A 6,751-nucleotide genomic window follows, 5' to 3' on the forward strand; every position below is an offset into this window, starting at 1 on the left:
GCCACGTTTGACTCTCCAACCCCCACCTGCACCACCTAAGTGGAAAAGGGGTTATGCCTCATTTAAATAACACGGAGAGAGCACTAGATCCCTTCCTCTCCTGGGTGCCTGTGTCATTAATTCAAGTGTGGGGAGGAAAAGGGAGAGAAATGAAAGAAAAGAGATGAGGATCATGTCACAGATAGGCCCTTTTCCCCTCTGGGCTAATGGCTTCCCATACATTCTGAGTGGTCCAGTGTTGTCACTTACTAAACCACGAATAGATGACAACTCATTGTGTGGCTGCAGCCTTTTAGCACAGGATGCACTGACAGACATTTGACACTCTGTTATAACTAGCCGGCTAATGTGACCTCCTGGATATCTCTGCATAGCTTGAGCCGGGAGATGGTGCTTGTCAGGGGTCAGCCGTAGCAGAAAGCACTGGTTTCACCTCATTTGGGAGCTAAGGGAAGCCAGTGATACTCCACCCACCTCTGGCTCTCCTGCCACCCACGGCGCCGCTGATGAGGGTTTGTTTGGCCGAAGTTCACGGCCGCAGCCCCTAGATTGACGCCGTGTTGATATTTAATGATGTGCTGCCAAACGAGAGACGACGCCGGTGCCGGACAACCCTGCCAGATACCGTTGGCTATGCTAAATGTCATTCTAATTATCCATCTCTTTTTGCACTGAATGCAGGAGTAAACATTTGCACAATTCTTTGCCCTCTTGATCCGTCCATCCTTTCATTCACTCTCCCTCTCTTTATCACACCTACTAAGTGGGTAAACATTACACTTTTTTCTTCAGGGTTTTGGTTGCCTGGATAAGGGTGTCCATGTAAGATAAGATAATGTGACAGGGTTCAATGCGTACATTTTTAAAGGGTACCTACACCCTTAAGGCAAAATAAGGAGGCAAAGACAGAAGGATAATGTGGCAACAAGCTGAAGATCACAACAAAAGAAAAATATGGATGAATGTTAATAAATAAGTAGTTCATGACTGAATGAAGGAACATTTTCTGCTTGTTAACACATTTGATACCTGGAGCTTGAGTATTGATTCAAGACACTGAGAGCCTGATTCACTAAAGCTGCTTTTTGCTAGCTCGCTCCAGCAAGTTAGCTTGTTACAAACCATAAAATGTGTGTCGAATCTGTCATGAATCAACTCCATGAATGGTAAAGACTTACCCTCTCCATCTAGCTCACCATATACTGTATGAGGTTAGAATTTAGTGCCATCAGGATTAGCTGTGGCAGCTCATCTCAGTCACAATAAGGTGCTAACTTAGAGCAAAATGCACAGAGCTGCAGAACTTTGTGGGCGTTTTTGCGTTGGAATATTATTAGAGTGATTTGCTTTCCAGAGACCTTGAGACAGAACAGACAGTGGTGGCATGTCACATGCAATTCTTAGTGCTAGAGGGCAGGTTAATAGGTAGCATGTGCACTCTTGTGCAAACACTGTCTCATCAGCTGTTGGGTTTAACTTCACAAGATTATCCTCATGTCTCATTTAAGGGAAGGTGACTGACGGCCTTCTGGATCATGCCTCTTAATATTATTGAATAAAAGCCATGACTTATTTCTCATGAAATTTCAAATTTATTCTGATAAGATTATGACTTTTTTTCCTCTCTTTCTGATTTTCTTGTTTATAAATTTAGATCTTTAGTTTTATTAGGTTCAAGTTCAAACTTTTAAGTTTGAACCTTTTATTCTGTAAATGTACAACTTTTTATTTGTTAATTTACAACTTAGATCTTGTGATTTAACAACTTGATTCTTGTAAATTTACAACTTATTTCTTTTATTCATTTTTCCTCAAAATTACAACTTAACATTAAGCAAGTAATGACACATTTCACATATATTTATATCTTTAATTTGGTTGATGTATGAGGTCATTCTTGTAAAATTAAGACTTTATTCTTGTTAATGTACAACTACAGTATTTTTCATCTTTGTCCTTAATGTTGTCAGTTTACAAGTTTTTATTATACATTCTACAACTATTTTCTCTAAAGAATCCAAATAATCTTAAAATTAGGATTTATTTATCATAAATTCTTGTCTTTTTTTCCAAAAGGTTGAATGTCTTTAATATGGCTTATTTACAAGATAATTCTTGTAAAATTTTGACTTTATTCCCATAAATTTACAACTGATTCTTATAATCTTTGTCTTCAATCTGGTCAGTTAAAAAGGACATTATTGTACATGTACGGCTATTTTCTGTAAAATTTCAAGCTTTTCTCTTGTTAATTGCAATTTTAATCTTGTCAAATTACAAGTTTATTACTGTAAATTTACAACAACTTTTCTTATGATGTCATTCTCATAACGTTATAACTTGATTCATGTAAATGTACAACTATTTCACTAAAAATTTCAAATTTCTCTCATGCTTTATTCAGCCCTAAACCTAAATTCTATCCTAATAAATGTGAGATATGTCATTTTGATTACACACACCACACACCTCTGCATGTAATGTACCTTAAAAAAGAGGAGTTTGGATGACAGTATTTTGGATTTGCGCACAGTTTGATCTGCTGTATTTATAGTTTAAAAACTAGAATGTATGAAAAAGAAATGGGATCTCACACAGCAGCTGCTTCATTATGACACCTCATGCACACAGCTCCAGCCCACAGTACTTTGATGTTTAAAAATGATTTAAATGAAGAACTTGTTAAGTGCATGAATCACAGGTGCGAGACCTCATTGTGAATTGAAAATGACTGTTTTTATTTCAAGCTAATTTGTACTGACTATCACAGAGCAGAATGATATTCTCAATAACTGCATTATGAAATCACAGTGTCAGACAAATGATGACATGAAAACACTGTTAGCTGTTAATGTTGTATTTATCACAAGCCAGACTAACACTACCGGCACGATGTAAGGGATTACAGGGTGTTTTGCCTTGAGAGTTTCATGCTTGGTGTCATTTTATCTGCACTTAGTAAAGCTTCAGAGCTATAAGCACAGTTAAGACAGCTGGAAGGAATAAAATTATGTAGACTACTAAGAGGAAACATGTGGACTGTGAGTGTATTTTTAGACTCATTGGACCATGAGAAGTCAGTGCGTTTCACCCTGCACAGGACGAAAAATGGCAACGTAAAGGCATAGTGACGTGCGGACAACATTCAGACAGGTACCTGCTGCGTTAGCCGCAGTGTGTATTGCTCTGGCCCCTTGGCTGCTGCCATTTTGTCTTCACAGTGTGACATGGAACCTAAGCACAACTCCAACCTGAAAGAGAGCGAGAGGGAGAAAGAGAGTGGTCACGCTTGACCTTTATCTGTTTCCCAGTAAATCAGGACTACTCTTCATATCTAATGATGCAGAAACAGTCAAACATGACCTTTGAAGTTACAATACTGTACTGTGGCACCACGACGCCCCCGCCCCGCAGTATCCACCAGCACATACATGGATTGCTGATTTCCACACTTACACGGCTCCCAAATCAAGACAAATGGTTAGGCGCACTAAACATAATCAGGATGTAATTGACATTGATTTGCGAAATTAAGTGTGGAAAGTGTTGCGAGGTGTAGGGAGGTGGGGGAGTTAGGGCATGGATACATATTGTAGGAAGGTGTAAGGCTTTTCAGGCTTTACGTAGGAGTTTGATCAGCTGTTTAAACAAGCTTACTGAGGCATGGCTTAAAGCTGTTTACTGCTACAGAAGGAGTTTGACGGATACAACTCTTCCAATTGTTAATTAAAGAACAGAGAGAAGAAGACACAAAGATAAATGAAGACAGACAGGGAAGTATTAAAAAGCAGACAGGGATCTGGAAATAGATGGAAAGAGGTGTGTGCTGCCAATCACCGGTGCAATACAATAACAGCCATCCATCTCTCTTCATTATCGGCCCTTGTCCTTCCAATGATTTCCCGGTGACCATAATGTCAGTCTTTACTGCTGGGGGGCCTTGCCCATCTGCTGTCATCTCTGCTCTTGTTAGGAAGTATAGCCTTCATCAAGAGGAGAATCATGGGGGTATTTTACTGCACTGCATAAACATCCATTACCCCCCTCCCCTGTCCCTTTCCCTGTCATTACTCTGGTCCTGAGAGAGCAAGAGACTGAGGGAAGAGCAGAAAGGCCGATAGGTGAATATATTGAAAGACAGAAGAAGAAGAAGAAAAGGGCTCAACAACAACACAGTGTTGTTGTATAGAAAGAACTTGTTAGTATTTGAGTTCCCCCTGATTGTTCCTGGATAATTGGACGCTGGGGGGGCAGGGTGGGCTGAGTGCGTGTGTGTGTGCGTGTGTGCGTGTGTGTGTGTGTGTGTGTGTTGGGGAGTGGCTGTTATGAGGGCAATTATTTCACCAAACTAATTACTTATTCTCTTCTCCCATATATTGATGGTTCCTTTTTTATCATTTGCTTCAGGGTGATGTAACTTGCCCTCTGGTGGGTGTAAAGCAGGGTGTTCACTCTTACCTATCAGTTATACTAAAGACAATGTTTGGGAACTACAGAGGCGGATAACTTGTAACAGCAATCTGTACCCAGGAACTCAAAATCCTTCAGGACAAGAGGGCAGAGGGGGCCGGAATTACCTGCAATGCAGCTTGATAGCTGAAAGAGAGATCGCAGAATAAATGTATTGTTAAAGAGAAACTGCTTTTACTTTCGCAAATTCTAAAACATCCAAACGACTAATGAGCAGTGTTTAAGACGATTTTTACTGGAAGACATCAGTTCAAACTTAAAGGTATACTTTGGTCTTTTTGAAGTGGGGTTGTCACTTAGTAAGGGGGTCCCATTCAGCTCAGACACTTTGTTCAGAAACCAGCTGGAGAACCGGATAAACTGTTTTTGAGAAACTCCAACCCAAACCTTAAAGTTAGAGCAAGTGTATGCTCTATTTGGACATTTTCCAGTGCTTCAGTCTGCTGTCAGAATGCCCATTCTGATAGATCGATTCGTTTTCAGGTTAAAATTATGACAGTTTTAAAAAAAACTAATTTTGACAAAGCAGGATTTCAATTGACAGTTCATGATGCTAATTTCAAAACGTAATGTTTAACCACATTGAACTTAAAAGCTCCTGAAAGGAATTTTTAGCAGGTAATCAACAGTCTGAAATAAATATTAAATCAATCAATCAATCTGTATTTATATAGTGCCGAATCAACAAATGTTATCTCAAGACACTGTACAAACAGAGCAGGTCTAGACCGTACTATATGTTATATCATTAGCAAAGACCCAACATCAAGACAGGATAAGATCCTGTCCCATTTTACAGGCAGGCCTCAGTCTTATTTTGTCTCAATCCACCATGAGCAGAGCACTTTGCATCATTTATCAAGTTACAGTGGTGTGGGAAAAAATCCTTTTAACAGGCAGAAACCTCGAGCAGAACCAGACTCATGTAAGACAGCCATCTGCTGGGACTGTGTTCGGGTTGTAGAGGGGGATAGAGGGAGATGCAGAAAGGGAGTGATGGACAGAGACAAGTAACAATGACAACATCAACATCATCAGTTGGAGTTAGACTGTTCTGAGATTAGCATTGCAGCAGTGATGATAATGGTGAGACTGATATTAATAGTTGGAGCAGCTGGAGTCAGGCCATCTACAGCAATGATCCAGAGGAACCTACGAGACAAGGGAGCTCAGGGACTCCTAGAACGATCTATGGTTAGTCACTTCAACGTGACTTACCTTAAAGTAAGTGACAAGCAGACAGTGAAGAGGAGGGGCAGGAGCGGAGCTCAGTGTGTCAGTTCCCCCGGCAGTCTAAGCCTATAGCAGCATTAGTAAGGGCTGGTCCAAGCCTGAGCCAGCCCTAACTATAAGCTTTATCAAAAAGTAAAGTTTTAAGCTTTCTCTTATAAGTAGAGAGGGTATCTGCCTCCTGGGCCCTGACTGGTAGATGATTCCAAAGGAGAAGGGCCTGATAACTGACAGCTCTACCTCCCATACTACTTTTAGAGACTTTAGGTAAGAAGAGCAGGCCTGCATGCTGGGAGCGTAGCGTTCTGGAGGGGTAATAGGGCCCTGATACGAAGGTGTCTGACCATTAAGAGCTTAGCTGAAGAGTCTTAAGAGACTTATTAGGGCGGCTTGATAAAATGGAATTACAGTAATCCAACCTAGACGTATTAAATGCATGGACTAGCTTTTCTATAATAATGATGCCTCTACAGTATATGAGCGATGAAAGCAAATCAGACCATCAGTGACTAGATTGACTGTTTCTACTGTCATAAACATTCCACTGCCAAAAAAAAAGCCCATTTTGAAGTTTTTCATGCCGAACTTCATTGTGATTAGCATTTTAAAGATGTTCAAATAAAGAAGACTGAATTTCACAGCTTCTTCCTCACCAGACTATGATGCTACCAGAATGACATTTAAAACACAACTCTATGGCCTCTCAGCACCAATTGGTTTTGACTGATTGACAGTCATGCATGCTCTCCCCTGTGCTATATGATAAAGCCTTCACTCTGTTTTCTATCCGGCTCTCTACTCTGGCGGGCTTAGAGGGCTCTGGTGCTGGCAGCCATCCAGAAGAACTTTATGATGGTGGAGACTCGTCCACGGGCCGTACAGCTGTCACTCACTCCCGGCAGGGGTCACTGAGCGGGGATGAGGGTGTACATGAATGGGAGGTTGGGAGACCTGGGGAAGTTGAAGAGATAGTGGACGGGAGAGAGAAATTAGGTTATGAGGGTGACAGAAGAGGAAAATGAAGCAGTAGTAGAAAAAAACGAAGAAAGAA

Source organism: Notolabrus celidotus, chromosome 17 (genome assembly GCF_009762535.1).
Source record: "Notolabrus celidotus isolate fNotCel1 chromosome 17, fNotCel1.pri, whole genome shotgun sequence".
NCBI classification, from domain to species: Eukaryota; Metazoa; Chordata; class Actinopteri; order Labriformes; family Labridae; genus Notolabrus; species Notolabrus celidotus.